Raw genomic sequence first — 19,527 nt, 5'->3', positions numbered from 1 at the left:
CATTACGAAACAGATTTCAATCTCTAATGCATTTACAAAATCTTTTATTATTTCCATTGAACACTTCTCAATCTATAAGACCAATACCAATTAACTTTGAAAAGCAAAGCATAAAATACCAAAAAATCAAACCCTATTATACCTCTTCTAATTCTTACACTTTAATTCTAAACAGTCACAGGACAAAGTAAATATTTTTGTATTTCCTTGGCAAAGAGAATATTTTAACTCAAACTATTAGGTATAAGTTGTGAACAATGATAACTTACAATACGTCATACAAAACTAATATGCTACCACAAAAGCATTCCTCCACGGATACCAGACATTTTAATTCATTTTGTAAAGAACAGGAGGTATTAAAGAGGTGAAACAGAAACAGAATTTTTAAAGATGCCTAGAGAAAGAAATATCCATTAGTAAGCAGGATTCTCACTGGGATTGCATTTCTTGAATATTCTCCGTCATGAAGATGAGAATATCAGTTTTTACACTTTAGTCTAGGAAAGTGATAGTCTGAAATTAGAGCTGCTAATAAAAGGCAGGTACTGTGAAATTCAAGGAAATGCTGCATCAAAAAGCTAGAGGAATGAAAAAAAGGATATAATTCTCTTTATCCTTACAAAATTGGCACATTATTCCAAGTGAGGTAACAGGCAGAACCTCACAGCAGATTAAAAGGAATTTGAGGACAAATGTTTCATTCAGTAGGCCTTTCTATATAGCAGATAACTTTCCACCCAGTAAAGAAAAGCCTTGTCTTTTATTAACTCCATTTGAAGGTTTGCCTTACTATATAAAACCCCTTTTTTTTTCACTTATTCATGAATGTATTGGCAAGTACCTCTACATCATTCATACTTAAAAATTCAACATGGCCAGTGGCCCTGATTTTTCACTGTAACTATTAAAAGCTCTGCAGAAGGTACTGCCTTGTGTTCATTTGCTTTTTGTTTGTTTCATTTACCATTAAGCAATTAATCCTGAACATTTTCAGAAAGCCTCCTCTTTAAAAATAATGAAGTCTTCTTTAGAAAGATGACCATATGTAGTGGGTTTTTCTGAAAAACATTTCACTGTTCTAGTCACAGATATATTCATTTCAAAAGATCACATTTGCTATTTACAAATTTACTTACTGTCAGTGCTCAATGCAGTCTGTCCTTGACAATGCAATTATAAATCGAGAAAATTCTATAGTGATACACTTTAAGTTCAAAGGAAAATAAGCAACACAAGCAAGCCATTATTTTAAGTTATTACATAGGTTAAAATAATGATACATATCTCATTTTTATAAGTGGAAACTGAAGAGAAATGATGGGAAACACAGGTAAGATCTAATGCAATATGCTATACTACCCTCTCTGAAACAAACTCAAGATTTCTACTTTAAAAAATCCTTTTCATTTCAAAATATGTCCTTAAAAACAAGGACTTTTCAGTTTGATCTATAGGGTGGATAAGCTGCTTTTCATACTGTATTATTAACACATATATTTAGTAATTCTAACCACTGAAGAATAAACATTAGCAAATGAATTAAAAATTAAATCACAAAATAAAAAGCTTAGAAAATTTATATGAAAGGTTGCTGAAACAAATGAGCTAATAAGTTAAGAGGACAGACAATTATATTCTGGAATTCTGTGACAGATTATTCTTTTTTTCTTTCCTTTTCACATATATGGTGTGATCCTCTCATCCCAAATTCTCTGTACCATATCTGAATAGATAACTTGATAGCATCTCTGTCATCAAGCACAGCCTGGTTAGGCCATCACCATTCAGAATTCTTTCATTTCACAGTCACAAACTCTGAAAGTCCATACTTTGATATCGACTTTGAATCTTGCTCCTTTCCCACTTTAATCCTGCTATTTCGCTCATCTCCTTGAAGGATCCTTGACTATCATTTCCCCAACTGTTTCTGCAAACACTGCTCCAACTATTACCACAGATCACATGATATCACATATCCACCTTCTATCAATCATATAAATTTAGAAAACTTTGGACACAAAACGTCTTTAATACCACCTTGCAAAAATTTCATCTCACATTATACACTCTCCATGAGGACATAAAACTATTTTGATGTGGACCACCCAAATAATCAGAGACATTTTTATACACTCTTCTAATAAGGGTACACTGTCAATGATCTCCTTTCCCCATGACAACTGTTTCCTTTACAGCCATTTTCTCAGGTTAGTGTTCATTCCTTGGCTCACTTAAATTTGGTTTCTGCCATCACCACTGCCAGATGATGGAATGAGACACTGCCTGCTACACAGTTCTCCAGGAAAAACTCTCCTCCTCAGGATTTAAACTAACTTTTCTTCCCAGCTTTTTCTACTAGTACTGTTTTCACAAAATCTCTGACAAGGACCTAACACACCCAAGTCACTTCCAAGAAGTACCACTAAACTGAACACAGCACAGAAGTTGCCAGTACAATCCCCGATCAGTGCACCCTCCCTCAGTAAAGTCAATCAGTAAAATTAAATAAATAAGTAAATAACAGAAGGAAAGGTGAAAGGAGCAAGAAATGAAGTTAAGAGAAAGCTGTTCAGTTATGTAGTTCACTAGCTAAAAAAGTAATAAAACATACTGCTCACAAAAATTAGGGGATACTTCAAAATGAACATGAGCTATAAAATATATTCTAATTTTTGTGAGCAGTGTAAATAATCAACTAACCTAACCTATTTCTTTCCTCTTTTAACTTCCAGGCAAATTAAAAGTAGAAAAGTAGAATAAAATATAAACTCCTCATGGTTTAAGAGAATAGAAAGTCTAAAACTAAAAACCCAAGATGTGAACTGTGAATTGCATGTAAACCCATTATAGTGATTATACTTTCAAGCATCAATCAGCATTAGACCATTTCCTTCAACATAAAATGGGACAATCAAAATTTTTTCAAAATTACACATTACAATTTAATGTAATTACACATCTACAACCATATTTGGATAGATAACTTGATACCATCTCTGTCAACAAGATTTGCTAAATTTTTTTAAAAATTTTAAAAATTATATAGTAGTCTCCAAATTTTTAAAAATTATAGTTTCCTGCTCTACCAAAAAAGCAATTTTTACACCCATATCCTTCCATCCCAGGATTCTTTAACAACTCTCAAAGAAGCCAACTGTCAAAACTGCTGACAAAGCGGTGCAGAGTAAATGCCGATCTACACATCCCTTCAGACACCTGCACGGATAGAAAGGGAGAATCACCCACTTTTCCAGACCACAAACACAGGTCACCCTTCACCAGAAATCCTTGATCCCTACAGCACAGTACAAATCAGAAGTAAAATCAACCATGCCCTCAAGAGATGGTTACCTTTTCAGCTGTCCTGTGAAATGTAGACCAAGTGTTGGAACTGCTGGTTTATTTTTTACTCCAGATTGACATGAAGGGATAAATTCCCATGGTTTTCAGAGATGTCACTATCCACCTGATGATTCTCCAGCGTATTATACTACAGATAACCGGTCCTCCCACCCTTTTTTTTTTAACTTCATAAACGGGATGAACAAACAGAATCACTGGATTTTTCCATAAATTGTTTCTTCAAGATATAAAAGTAAGACAGTATATTGTAACATCACTACCAAGGAAAAGACTTACTTTAGGCGGGGAGGGTTAAATGCAATTTTTCTTTTTTTTGTTGTATTTTTCTGAAGCTGGAAACGGGGAGAGACAGTCAGACAGACTCCCGCATGCGCCCGACCGGGATCCACCCGGCAAGCCCACCAGGGGCGAAGCTCTGCCCACCAGGGGGCGATGCTCTGCCCCTCTGGGGCGTCGCTCTGTTGCGACCAGAGCCACTCTAGCGCCTGGGGCAGAGGCCAAGGAGCCATCCCCAGCGCCCGGGCCATCTTTGCTCCAGTGGAGCCTTGGCTGCGGGAGGGGAAGAGAGAGACAGAGAGGAAGGAGGGGGGGGGGTGGAGAAGCAGATGGGCGCTTCTCCTGTGTGCCCTGGCCGGGAATCGAACCCGGGACTTCTGCACGCCAGGCCGACGCTCTACCACTGAGCCAACCAGCCAGGGCCTTCTTTTATTTTTTAGTGATAGGGACAGAGAGAGGGACAGACAAGACAGGAAGGGAGAGAGATGAGAAGCATCAATTCTTTGTTGTGGCACCTTCGTTATTCATTGATTGCTTTCGCATATGTGCCTTGACCAGGGGCCTCCAGCCAAGCCAGTGACCTTTGGGCTTCAATCCAGCGACCATAAGGTCCTGTCTTACAATCCCACACTCATACCAGTGACCCCATGCTCAAACTGGTGAGCCTATGCTCAAATCTGCGACCTTGGGATTTTGAACCTGGGTCCTTTGTGTCCCAAGCCAACGCTCTATCCACTGCGCCACTGCCAGGTCAGGCCAAAGTAATTTTTTTCATATTTAAAAATATAAGTGTGCTAGGCCCTCCTTTACAAAATAAAGCACAAATTATTATTTTACAAACATGTCCATTTTGATATCATATATTTCCCATGTAAGGTCTTAAAAATAAATAGTAAAATGATCAAATGTAAAATTAAGAGTTAATTTTTACATGAAATGTTTCAATTTTCCTTTGAAAATACTAGAAATAAGTTTCTATTGGGTATAACTTTAATATATATAATAAATTTACTTATTAAAAAATTTATAGCAATCTACTTTACAGAGCACATATCTAATACTATTTGTAGTTAGGACAAAATATCTCATTTCACTTGTAATATATGGCAATAATAACAATCGACTCTGGAAAGGGAAGCTTTAATTTATAGTCTGATTGAATTTAAAGATCTCTGAAACTCATTTTAAGATGTTTTCTAGCAAATCATAATTCATACTGAAGTAACATGATGTTTAGATATCTTTAATAACCCTTTATTGGCATCTTTTTTCAAAATCATAGCCCTCAGCAATTGTGGTTTCTGACAAGAATCTAGGAATCCCAACTATTCCCCAGACACTGTTTAGCTCCTAAAGACATAAAATATAATCAGTATTGTATGTAAATATAGTCCTAGTATAATGTTGAGTAATGTTTGCTCGATTAATGATTGCTATATTAGGTATATGAGTGATGTTTAGAACCTTCCTCATCTCGAAGAAGTTTCCAATATAAATAATGTTTACAAGAATAAGCCAAGGGCCAGACCAGGCAGTGGCAGAGTGGATAGAGTTTCAAACTGGGATGCAGAGGACCCAGGTTCAAAACCCTGAAGTCACCAGCTTGAGCGTGAGGTCGCTAGCTCGATTCCAAAGTTGTTAGCTTAAGCAAGGGGTCACTCACTCTGCTGTAGCCCCCCCACCAAGTCAAGGCACATATGAGATAGCAATCAATGAACAAAGGTGCCACAACAAAGAATTGATGCTTCTTAACTCTCTACCTTCCTGTTTGTCTGTCCCTGTTTCCCGGTCTGTACCTCTCTGTCTCTATCAAAAATAAATAAATAAATAAAAGCCAAGAAATCCTGTGAGATGACATCACTGTATTTAGATTATTCAACAAGGAATAATTTTAGAAAGTTTCCAGAAGCATTTATTACACTTGATTTGTACATTTTAAAAACTAGTAGGCCTTGACTGACTCTGTAAATTCTAAGGGCAAAGGGGTTGAGACTTATTCAACAGCCAGATGAAATGACACTTTGGTCTCTAAACTTTACTCTAACTAATCTAATTTGAGTCATGCAGATCATCAAGTACAATTGGCCTTTTCAATTTACATTCAAACAACCTTTTTTGGGCCGGACCAGTTTAATGTCAGAAAATATTTTCATGGACCAGCCTTTAGGGTGGGACAGATAAATGTATCACGTGACCAAGACAAGCGTCAAGAGTCAGTCTTAGTCGGATGTGACAGAGGGAATCTGGTCATTTTTTAAAAATAAAAAACATTGTTCAGACTTAAATATAAATAAAACGGAAATAATGTAAGTTATTTATTCTTTCTCTGAGGGACGGTACCAAATGGCCCATGGACCAGTACCGGCCCGCAGCCTGGGGACCACTGCATTAACCAATGATTCCATGAAGCAAAATCTACTGTCTTTTAACCAACTCTTCTTTATTTTCTATTATGGAAACTCTTTGAATGATATTTCTGAAGAAATCAAGAAAATCTACAACAATGTAATGTAAAAAATTTAAACAAAATTGCGTCTGTACTGAAGACAGCTTTTCACAAATGTTTATGAGAATGACTACACTGTGTAGTAAATCATTTAGAAAAAACAGAACCAGGAGGCTGCTATCATCTGAAATATGTTTATGTGTAATTTGTGTCCATTGGATTTATCTGGAGGATTCTTTGTACAAATAATGCAATTCAAGATATGTGAAAGACAGATTTATTTAGTTCACCTTCGACACGCACCACCATCACCACCAACACCTCTAACTTGTGAAGTTACTTGTTGTCAGAGTACTGTTTGGAAAAGAATTAATGCATTGACTGAATTTAGCATCTGCATGTGTAGATAGTACACAGTTCATAAAGGAAGCTACAACTCTAACATTTGTGTTTTATATATACATCACTGTTAAATCCTGCAGAAGATAACTGATGAGAGAAAGAGAGATGATAGTAACTCAGTGAAGTTACTATCAACAGGGTTGATTTACTTAGAAGGGTGCTTAGATTCAAACAAATATAAGGGAACAAATAACATTTGACTAAACACATGTTCAGTGTCTTTTGTATGATTACGTTCTGGAACACTGCCAGGAGAAAACTTTGTGTATGATCTCCTCTGATTTCAGTTACTTGTAAAAAAAAAAAAGAGAATACAGCTTACTGATCAAATGCTGTCTTTTCAAGTTTAGAAGAACAAAAAACATGTCTCCTCCTTTCATAAGTACAAATAATCAGGACTGATGAGGTGAACAAAAATCAATACACAGATTCCAAAAATTTTACAACTGTTTATGTTCAGTTCTAACATGATTGATGTCCATTAGATGCAGATCTGTCCTGGTGATTCTCATCAACTCGACCATGTCATATAGTCACCTTCACGGAACTCTTTGAAAATTGAACAGTCTGCTTTAATGTACCATTTCCCTATATCATCAATTCCACAGGTTCTTTAAAATGATTATTTTATATTTATCACAAGTATTTTATTTTGTCAGTGGTAATGTATTAGTTATAGTATACATAACTACTTAATATGATTGATATAGTGGACGTTTATGAGCACTGATACATTTGTGTGAGAATTTTTTGAAAGTACTATGGAAAATCCTTTAGAGCAAGAATAAACACAATATACAATTTAAAATATAGTCTGCAGTAAGATAAAAATAGGAGTCTTGCTTTACAGACTAAGAAAAACTATTAGGTTGTAAAAGACATTACTAACTAAAGTGAAAAAGAGCTTTTAGACAATGTTTTAAAATGACAAAATACAGCCTTTCTGACTTGCTCTCTAATGAGAGCAATCTACTCTTTATATTCATAAAGAAATATATTCTGCTTCATTGTGTTTTGAATGTGAACTAGTAACTCAGAATTTTCTTGAAATTTATGTCTTTTATTAGTGAAAACTGAACCTTCTCTTCTGTGACTCGATGTTACAGAAACTAAAGGAAGCCAAATAAGCTTGTTCTGCAGTATAGTCAAGTTCTGCTTGTAACAGCATCTAGATGTTTAAATGAAAATAATACAAAGCTAAACTGGTGTCAAAACAGTGTATCTGTAGCTATTGTGAAAAGCAGCTAAAATGCAGAATGGCTAAAGGATATATATTTGCTTACATGATCAACAGAAAAAAACAAACACACACACACACACTCTGTCCATCACTCACTTTTTGAAGTGTCAGATAACATTATTTCTCAAATGACACATAAGGCTTCATTTGCTATGCATAAGGTCAGTGAATATTAGCTTCATTTACACTTGGCTGAGAATCAGTTGGTGTCAACAGTGGAAGCTTAGTTCCTCCACTAAACAGGGTTAGAATCTGACAGAGAGCTGCCACTGAAGAAGATGGATGATCTTCTTTGATGACCCTGCTCCCCTGAAGTGTCATCGTTTGGGTCTCTTTCCATCACTACAACAAAAGACCCTCTCTGAGCTTCCCAGTAGCCTTCTACTTTATTCGTGCTAAAAGGGTCCAGACATTTTCATCGATTTGATTCACTATCTTTCAAACACAAGAGCTTGCCCTCTTTGGCTAAAAAAACTTGGCACAGATGTCTTTTTTCATAATGCATCTCTGCTGTCTATTGGAAAAGATGCATTCAGACAGGAAAACATGTCAAAAGAGAAAATGCTAAACTATTTATCTGTTTCCCAATGTCATTTGTTTCAATGTAGAAGTTAATTCTTAGATAATCTCAAAGTATACTTCTCCATGGAAAATCAAAATTTCATATCTATGTGATGATTAGCATGTAAAATATGTTATGCAAAACTATTCAGTAGGTAGGGGGAAAGTGCTTCTGAATTACTTTATATAAGCATATTATAAAATGAATGTACTTGAATATAATATTTCATATAATCTTCAGAACTCTATTTTGCTATTTTTAGTGGTTAACACTGTGAAATATGGCTTTCCTTGACTAAAAAATATATAAATTATTTACTGTTTAACAAAGATGCTATAATGATATAATGTAATAAATTGCATGTTGTTTTAAGATACTGTGAGCTACTTTAATGTTAAAGATTTGTTAGATTTTGAATAATGAGGACATTAACCTCAAATTCAAATGCTCTAAAATGCATATGCAAACATGATAAAAAGTTCTTACGTATAAATTTTTAAAAATAAATATTTTGAATATATATGAACTTATAACTCAGAAGCTCTAAAATAATATAACTGCCAACATAATTTATTCCATGCAAAATATAATTTAACATATTTATTTATCTAAAATTATAGTTAGCTAATAAATGTATATATATAAAATATACCAAACTGAGTACTAAAAAAAGAGGACTGAGCCCTGGCCGGTTGGCTCAGCGGTAGAGCGTCGGCCTAGCGTGCAGAGGACCCGGGTTCGATTCCCGGCCAGGGCACATAGGAGAAGCGCCCATTTGCTTCTCCACCCCGCCGCCGCGCCTTCCTCTCTGTCTCTCTCTTCCCCTCCCGCAGCCAAGGCTCCATTGGAGCAAAGATGGCCCGGGCGCTGGGGATGGCTCTGTGGCCTCTGCCCCAGGCGCTAGAGTGGCTCTGGTCGCAACATGGCGACACCCAGGAGGGTCGCAACATGGCGACGCCCAGGATGGGCAGAGCATCGCCCCCTGGTGGGCAGAGCGTCGCCCCATGGTGGGCGTGCCGGGTGGATCCCGGTCGGGCGCATGCGGGAGTCTGTCTGACTGTCTCTCCCTGTTTCCAGCTTCAGAAAAATGCAAAAAAAAAAAAAAAAAAAAAAAAAAAAAAAAAAAAGAGGACTGAAAATAAAATCAAATTTCACAAAAATAAAGGTAAGTGATGCACCAATTATGGTTCAAGTTAACCTTTTTATTAAATTGCAGATAAAGTCTAATGTGATCATTTTCTTCTATTTTGAGACAAAACCTATTAACCCTTATTAAATGATTCCAAAATTCCATATATACTGCTCACAAAAATCAGAGATATTTCAAAATGAGTATGAAGCAATACAATATCCCTTAATTTATTTTTTTTTATTTTTCTGAAGTTAGAAGCGGGGAGGCAGACTCCCAACATGTGCCCAACTGAGATTTACCAGCATGCCCACCAGGGGGCAATGCTCTGCCCATTTGGGGCGTTGCTGCGTTGCGGCTGGAGCCATAGCTTCTGAGGCTGAGGCCATGGAGCCATCCTCAGCACCCCAGCCAACTTTGCTCCAATGGAGTCTCAGCTGTGGGGGAGGAAGAGAGAGACAGAGAGGAAGGAGAGGGGAAAGGGTGGAGAAGCAGAGGGGCACTTCTCCTGTGTGCCCTGGCCGGGAATCAAACCCAGGAACTCCACATGCCGGGCAGACGCTCTACCACTAAGCCAACCAGCCAGTGCTTCCCCTAATTTTTGTGAGCAGAATTAGGGTATATTTCAAAATAAATATGAAGCAATAAAATATCCTCTAATTTTTTTGAGCAGTGTATTTTATCAAGTGTTGATGCTTTCATTCAAATTAAGAAAATTAACAAATTATAGTTGAAAATAACTTTAAATCTGCCAACATTTTGATATATTATTAACTATCCTTAAAATAAGTATAATTATTCTGGTCGAGGAATTCATTAAAAATATACAATGTTGACAGTCATTCAAGGAGAATTCAAAAACATAGCTCACTTTAACTTTATATTATATAGTCTATACACCAATGACATTTTTATTCTCTCCAGTAAATAATACTTCTATTTAAAAAAACTATTTTCAAGTATGTATATGCAAATCAATTCTGAATTTTGATTTCTTTTCTTATTTATCTTTCTGTTAAAACAGAATAAACAAAATCAAAATTCTTCCTCTAAATGTGAGCCAGAACACCTGGGACCCGACTTTTTTTACAATCAAATCAATTACTACTCTTATTTGATAATCAGGATGGCTAGAAATATATAATTAATCTTAAAATCAAATGAATTCTTGATATTATGCTATTTTTTTTTTTTTTAAATAAAGACAAATAGCAACAAGCTTCTGCATGCCCAATTGGGTCCAGGACGGTTTTCTGTGTTCAACTGACCTACTCAGTCTGCCTACGCAGGTTCTCAGGAGGATGTCCATCAATCAGTGTCAGCATTCTATCAGACTCCACTCTGATTCAAGTGACAGTCAGTCATCTATAGACATTAATGAATAATGAATAACCATGCCCTCTTGGTTTATAGGAATAAAACATATAGTGCTATTCAGTGTAGATTAGCCTATATGCAGAAGCAGACTTAGTTTTTGTGTTGTTTTTGTTTATTTTCATATCATATATTAGGAAATGGTTAAAAAAGATGTTGGTTGCAGTAAGAGAAGCGCTTAATGTGAACCCTAGTATACATTAGTGGTTTGTTTTTCACCAAGTCAACCTTGTCTCAGCTTGTATCATATAAGCTTAAATGAGCTGTATTCACAGGCTCCTGAATATTTATGCTGTCTTTTATAGACCTAACACGTAGCTTGTTGTCTCTCCAATAGAGCATATAATGACAGAAAATCCTTAAAAAAAACTAAAGATCGAAAGTTGTGTCAGTATTCTAACCTTGCACCTCTTTCATATTCACACTTAATCTGCCTCCCTGCAGAAAAAAGTATTTAAATTATTGGTACACTCTCCTTTGTTGTTAAGTCTCCATCATTCTCTGATTTAAGCAAACAGTAACAAAAACTGTTACATACAGCTTTTTTGAAAAAAATAAAGATTAAGAACTTTGACTAGGCATTCATATATATCATATATATATACACACCTTGACTGAGTTCCTTGATGGTATTGAGGGATAGATGTAATTCTACAATTATAGTCACAGTCTAAATGTTACAAAAGAGACTATAATCAAAATGTGAATTATTTTCTCAGCTCCATAAAAACCAGCTAAAATTCAAATTACACAAGTTTTGTCATATATTATGATAAATGATTTTCATTTTTACATATACCATCTACCTCTCCATTATGAAACTCTTTTCTCAGTTTAATATTAAAAGTTTAACTATAAATTTTTGCAAATCATGAACATCATGAAATGATTTGAAGAGGTAAAAACTAGATTTCTTATCATACCTAATTAAGAATTTGAACAGATATGTAAAAGGATGAATTATAGTTGAACACAGAAAGACATGCCTGGATTAGATCAAAACTTCACAATAATAAGTAATAGTTATTAATAAGGTTCAATATTTGTACTAATTGACTATTAACTTGTACAACATTAAATAATAATAAGTAAAATCACTGTCCTGTAAAGAGGCAAAAGGGTAAAATATTGTAGGCCATGTATTTCTATTTCAGTAAAAACACAGAGCTGGGAAGAGAGACGTACTTCCACTACTGCCAGTTCATCAATGGGAAGGTATGTTCTAAAAAGTTTTAAATCAGGGGATGATGTAGAATTTCCTGAAAGTAAATGAAAAGCTATTGCCAAAGTCTACAAAAATCTCAGAAAAGATGCAGAAAAATACAAAAAATAAATTAAAAATACAGAGCATGAGAATGGCAAAGAAAACCCACTATACCACATTGAAGGATAAAGTACATTAGAAAAATGAGTACACAGATGGTGACGGCTTGCTTATTATTTTGAAAATCAGAGAGAGCTGTTTGAACTTAAAGCAAGAAGCAATGTTGTCTTATTTAGAAATTTACAAAAGGGAAAATGATCAAGCAATTATGTTCAGCCTTGAAAAACACAGGGCTCTCGTACGTTTGTGCAGAATGAACATTAGACACAGGAGTGCGGCTGAAGCAACGAAGTTAAAAAGTTCCTCTCAGGTTTTCTTTGCAAACTAAAATACTGTCTCAACATAAAGAACCCGGAGTCACACGCTTCCCCAGCTTCAGATCATAGCCTGAATGCCTAAGCTTAGCATGTGTTAATTTTAAAGCTCAGTTTTGAAGAAAAGATTTTGTAGAAGCAAAGCCTGAGGGGCTATAAAGTCTGCAGGTTTCTCAGAGGAGACCCAGTCAGAAACCACAAGGTTAAACAGCACAGTTTCTAGGTTTCTAGGTTTCTAATACTGGAAGAGGTGGTCACTATTCTCATCTTAAACACTTACGTACAAATGTCACAATATCCAAAATGTGCTAATTGCTAAAAATTTACCTCCTTCTGATCTGATAAAACCTACAAAAACTAAAAATAAAAAAAAGATAACCATTTTTGAGTAAAAGGAGCTTAAATAGTCTACTTGAAAATCAAGAAGCAAAAGTTTGTTTATAATTTTCTTTTGCTTTGTGAAAGACAATGTTAAGGTATTGCTAAAGCAGCTTGGTTTTTCTCTTTTAAAAATATGCAATAATCCGAGAATATCCTGTATTAGTTTTTCAGTCACTTTGTAATTGTCAATTGAGTTTTTCACAGATAAAAAAAATCTTAACTATTCAGCACTTAAAATGAAAATATTAGTGCACAGCAATTTAGAAATATAAAATTGAGTAAAAGACAAAAATATATTTAATTTTTTTATGACGTTTTGTTAACTTGTGGTTTATTTCCACTAGTGGGGGTAGAAATGGGCAGTATATGTGTGTATATGTGTGCGTGTGTACATATGTGCATATCATACATACATATTTGTGTGGGTATTGTGTGAAAAAGTTGAATAAATTCTGATTTTATTTTCAAATCTGTCATGAATGACCTGTTAGAACTATAAATGAGGGGGTTTTTTTGTGCCATTTCTTTAGAAAGAAAAAAAAGAGGCCAAAAACCACCTCTAATTTAACTTTTGAAATCTGTAAATTACACTCAAACTCAGAGAATTTATGATTCTAATTTTCTTGGAATAGATTAAAACCTCAAAGAGTGTAAGCATGTTCACAGAAGAGTTGTGTTAAAATAAACTTATGTATATACTTGAGAGGATAAATCAATTAAGATTATTTATTTAGCCTGACCTGTGATAGCACAGTGGATAAAGTATAGACCTGTAACACTGAGTAAGGTCGCTGGTTCTAAACCCTAGGCTTGCCTGGTCAAGGCAAATACGGGAGTTGATGCTTCCTGCTCCTCCCCCCCCCTTCTCTCTCTCTTTTCTCCCCTCTCTCTAAAAATGAATAAATCAAATTTAAAAAATAAAAAGATCCCGGCCAGGGCACATAGGAGAAGCGTCCATTTGCTTCTCCACCTCCCCCCCTTCCTTCCTCTCTGTCTCTCTCTTCCCCTCCGGCAACCGAGGCTCCATTGGAGCAAAGATGGCCCGGGCGCTGGGGATGGCTCCTTGGCCTCTGCCCCAGGTGCTAGAGTGGCTCTGGTTGTGGCAGAGAGACACCCTGGAGGGGCAGAGCATCGCCCCCTGGTGGGCAGAGCATCACCCCTGGTGGGCGTGCAGGGTGGATCCCAGTCGGGCACATGCAGGAGTCTGTCTGACTGTCTCTACCCGTTTCCAGCTTCAGAAAAAAAATAAAATAAAAAAAAGATTATTTAGCGGTAGAGCGTCGGCCTAGCGTGCGGAGGACCCGGGTTCGATTCCCGGCCAGGGCACATAGGAGAAGCGCCCATTTGCTTCTCCACCCCTCCGCCGCGCTTTCCTCTCTGTCTCTCTCTTCCCCTCCCGCAGCCAAGGCTCCATTGGAGCAAAGATGGCCCGGGCGCTGGGCATGGCTCTGTGGCCTCTGCCTCAGGCGCTAGAGTGGCTCTGGTCGCAATATGGCGACGCCCAGGATGGGCAGAGCATCGCCCCCTGGGGGGCAGAGCACCGCCCCTGGTGGGCGTGCCGGGTGGATCCCGGTCGGGCGCATGCGGGAGTCTGTCTGACTGTCTCTCCCGGTTTCCAGCTTCAGAAAAATGAAAAAAAAAAAAAAAAAAAAAAAAAAAGATTATTTATTTAACCCATCTACTACTTTAAATTCATGTTATTAATTTAGGTAAGTTAATGCCATTAGGTATCCTTGTCTACATGGGAACTAGTTTAGTATTACTAAACTAGTAAAGTATTACTAAAATAAACATAACACATATAAATCCATTGAAAATATAAAATAGTATAGTGAACTTAATGATGTTTCAAATAACTTTCATTATATCCAATAATGCTTTAGAATGCATTTTACTCTCCACACCTATGCCCTGCGCTCTTACTCCACTCTTTCAGAGAGAGTGCTCTTCTTACAAGGTAGAGCAGGTAACAGTAACATAATAGAGTGCTGACCAACTTTAAAAAGAAATAAATGCAAGATGCATAGACAATAATTACATCTGATCACTATTATATTTTGTTAATAAAAGCATCCCAGTATTCCCCTCCCCAGATCTAGGTTTTCTACAAAGGCCATAATTGAGAATTCAGTGTGAATGGCTTCAGTTGCAGATCTTACATCCCCACAGGTGAGGGGCTAAACCAGGTGTTAATTGGGTAACACATAAAACAAAATATAAAACGCAGAATGTGTCCCTTCAGAGCCTCCTGAGTTTACAATACACTGGAAGCAAGAGACGATATAATCAACAGTAAATAATATAAATGAGAAGCCAAGTAAAAACATTCAAGATCCACAGTACAGTAGTCCTCATCCTGAGAAAAACTTCCAAGATCTCCAGTGGATGCCTAAAACCGTGGACAGTGTCAAACCCTATACATATATGCTATTTTTTCTCTACATATACATAGCTATGATAAAATTTAATTTATAAATTAGACAAAGAGATTAATGACAATTATAATAAAACAATTTTAGTAATATATTGTAATAAAAATTATGTGAACGTGGTCTCCCAAAATATCTCATTGAATTGTACGCACCTTTTTACTTAAAGGAAGTACTTTACAGCAGTGGTCCCCAACCCCCGGGCCGCGGACCAGTATTGGTCCGTGGGCCATTTGGTACTGTTCCGCAGAGAAAGATTAAATAACTTACATTATTTCCGTTTTATTTATATTTAAGTCTGAACGATGTTTTATTTTTAAAAAATGACTAGATTCCCTCTGTTACATCCATCTAAGACTCACTCTTGAAGCTTGTCTCGGTCACGTGATACATTTATCCATCCCACCCTAAAGGCCGGTCCGTGAAAATATTTTCTGACATTAAAGCGGTCCATGGCCCAAAAAAGGTTGGGGACCACTGCTTTACGGCTTCTCTTCGGTATACTTGATTGCCAGCATCACTACTCTTGTATGTTAGGGCCATAACGAAATAAAATAAGGGTTCCCTGAACATAAGGACAGGTGATCTGATAAAAGAGATAGCTACAAGTGACAACCAAATAGGTAGTGTAGTGTGGATATTCTGGAGGAAAGAATGATTCGTGTGCCAAACAGGATGGAGTCAGACACATGAGATTTCCTCACACCATTTAGCCATAACAGCGTGCAATGGAAAACTTATATATCTGGAATTTTCTATTTAATATTTTCGGACTGCAGGTGACTATGGGTAACTGAAACTTTGAAAAGCTAAGTAGCAGATAAGGGAAGACTACTGTATATAACATGTAATCATTAACAATTATCAAATTACTACACCCCAGAATGCATTTTCTTTGTTTTCTTTATGCCAGTCATTGACCTCCAACTAAATAAAGTAAGCTAAATAATAAACCTCCCATATTTCTTCATAAGACCACAGAATTTATGAGACACTACACATTTAATTTAATTGAGGTATGTATTATGCTGGATTTGTTCCTATGAAATTGTGTTATTTGGGATTAATACTATGATCTATCCACACAGATACTTAGATTCTATAACTTTTAACCAAGTTGGTATCACTGGGAGAAAACAAAAAACAATATCTTTACCTAACTAAACTCAAAGTTGGATCATTTTTGTTACCAGATTTTTTTTTTAAAAAACACACATTATATATGCATGTAACCTTCTACTTTCCAAGCATTAACATCATATGAATATCCTAATAAAGACATCCTCACAAACTAAATTGTGAGCTCGGCTGATCAGGATATCCACTGGATGCACAGTGGTTACTGGTTCAATTCCTAATCAGCACATATACAGAAACAGACAGATGTGTCTGTCGCTCTATCTTTCTCTTTCTACCCTCTTCCTCTCTCTCTAAAATCAATTATTGCAGAGGATGGGATAACTTAAATGAGAGAAAAAATGAAATAAAAAAAATTTACCGGCCCTGGCCGGTTGGCTCAGTGGTAGAGTGTCGGCCTGGCGTGCAAGGGGTCCCGGGTTCGATTCCCAGCCAGGGCACACAGGAGAAGCGCCCATCTGCTTCTCTACCCCTCCCCCTCTCCTTCCTTTTTGTGTCTCTCTTCCCCTCCCGCAGCGAGGCTCCGGCCCGAGCGCTGGGGATGGCTCCTTGGCCTCTGCCCCAGGCGCTAGAGTGGCTCTGGTCGCAACAGAGCGAGGCCCCGGAGGAGCAGAGCATCGCCCCCTGGTGGGCAGAGCATCGCCCAGGGGTGTGCCGGGTGGATCCCGGTCAGGCGTATGCGGGAGTCTGTCTCTCCCAGTTTCCAGCTTCAGAAAAATACAAAATAAAAAAATAAATAAATAAATAAAAAATTTACCAAAATTTTCTGTTGATTCAGGCACATTGATAAATATATAGAAAAATGTATTATAGCAGGGTTAAATTTCTCCCTTAAAGATAATATTATAGTTTGTACAAAAGAACCACATTATACACAATATCATAATAAATAGTTTATAGACTATAATTATAGTGACAGTTGTTTAAGTGGAAATGACTAAAAGCTGGATACAAAAATCAAAGTACAAGCAACACTTTAACGTATCCCTGATTTACATTATGACATTGCCTGCCATAAATTAATGTCGATTTAAACTTCCACTGTAAATGCAGAAGTGAGACCATATTCTTGCCAAAGGTAGGATAATAGAAAAGTTCTGAGGTTATGAACTGAGCTTATCAATCATAGAAAATGAAATCACACACATTAATTTCAAATTTCCTTCTTTCATTATTATTGTCTCACTGTGATCAGATCTTCCATCTTCCTGTCCTTTATTTACTGAGTAGTTAAATGCATGGTGGGTACACACAAAGATAAGTAAAAAGCAGTATAATTTTAAACAAGTCTACAACCTTCTAGTAGAAAACTGTGTGATGTTTCTAATTTAAGATTCACAATGATCTTTCTCCAATTTTTTTTCTTTAAGGAATTATGAGCAAATATCTCTGAAAAGGACAGAAGTAACTGAAAATAGCCACTGCCCCTGGGGAAAAGGACTGTGGGACTGGAGTTCAGGGAGTGACTTGCTCTAGATCTACACACATCACCTAGTCAAAAATGTCTTCACGCAAGTATTATGAGCATCTAAAAGTGAATGATTGGAAAAATAGTATAAAAATTATAATGCAATGTTTTTATAACTCAAATTGAAGAAATATATCTGGAAATTATAAGAAATGTAGGTAATTTCCGATTTATAGAGTGTAATAGTAATTTAGGAATTGATTTCTCAGGTTTTATTTCTATTATTTTTTTCTACTGGTTTTACAATTCAAGAAAATATTTACAATTTATAATTTGGAAGCAAAACAATCTGATAGTAAAAGTCATCTTCCTTCTAAGATAACCATAAACACACTTCAAGATACATTCTAAATATATATTGTCTCTCGTTCCACCCTTAAGCACACCCATGGATGAAGTGGGGAAGTGGGAGCAGGGGCTTCAAGGATGATAATATTTGTGATTGCAAGTTAGAAGAAAGATTAGAGTCATGTTGTAAAAGCTTTAAACGTCAGCCTAAATAGTAGGACATTTTGACTGGCAATTACGAGGCCTGAAGCTTTCTGAATAATAAAGTGATACTCTCTATGTTGTTTCACAAAGCACATTTTGTGTGCTGTGTGAATAAAATAACCGGCAAAGAGAAGGGCAAAGCAGGTGAAATATTTAGGATGCTGGGAAGACAGAGATATAAGTATTTTAAAATTATAACAATGGACAGAATATGTTCAGATTTGTATCACCTTTTCATATATCCTAAAAAAAAAAGTTTATTTTTATGAAAGACTGCCATAGATAGCATGCTCATCTATAAAAATGCAGCCCTCTGTATTCATTACGGACAAGGATTCTAGAACAAGATAGTTTTAAGAACAGTCGGCTACTCCTCGTGTGATGGTAGGAACTTAACCCACCCCTCATGGTGCTTCCGTTTCCTTATATAAAAAAATGTGTGCATACACCTTATAGATAAATGTAACTTAACGCAGAAACAATGACTTCGGTAACGGTATTTTTCTCCTTTAAACTGTGTTATAATAGTGCTTACCTGCCAGATTAAATGAGTTAGTAACATCTTGCTATAAGATTAAATGAACACATGTGAAGCATTTAAAATAACTCTTGTTATCTATTAAGAATTAAAAAAACAAAATGTATTAACTTTTTGTTGAATGCCTTGAATCTCTCCCCTTTTAAGTGATTTAAACTCTACCTCTAAATTACTATTGTTCTGTCTCCTGAGTCCTATTCCTATATTTAGCATAGACACTGAATTTAAAATCCTGTAGTTTGGAGATGCAATTCAATTTGTCTTTGTGTGAACTATTATTAGCTTACATATAAGCAATAATTATATTGTTAAAAAAAAAAGATGTGTTGTGGAATTATGCATCTGAAACCTGTATCATTTTAATCAGTGCCACACCAATAAATTCAATAAAGGGGGGGGGGGGTTAATAATCAAGATTTTAAAAAATACAGAGAGCAAAAGACCACCCACAATTCCACCACTGACATTTTATGCGGTATTTATGTTCCCACCTATTCTTTTCCCTATGTGTATTTTACATATTTCTAAATATCAGTGTATACAAAATTTTATTTTTATTTTCATTCAAAATTTTAATAAAAAAATTTAAAATTCCTGCATCCCATTGTTGATATTTTGGGTTCAAAGTGATGCATTTTGAATATTAATG

At 36.1% G+C, this 19,527-nt stretch overlaps 1 protein-coding gene across 6 annotated transcripts in view; it reads right to left on the bottom strand.

Moving 5' to 3' along the window:
• Positions 1-19,527, bottom strand: part of EPHA7 (EPH receptor A7) — a 166,607-nt gene that overhangs the window by 132,935 nt on the left and 14,145 nt on the right. The gene's annotated exons all lie outside the window — the stretch shown is intronic.

Source organism: Saccopteryx leptura, chromosome 1 (assembly GCF_036850995.1).
Source record: "Saccopteryx leptura isolate mSacLep1 chromosome 1, mSacLep1_pri_phased_curated, whole genome shotgun sequence".
NCBI lineage: Eukaryota > Metazoa > Chordata > Mammalia > Chiroptera > Emballonuridae > Saccopteryx > Saccopteryx leptura.
Note: the sequence above shows the minus strand (reverse complement) of the source record. Positions and strands in the feature narration are given on the sequence as shown.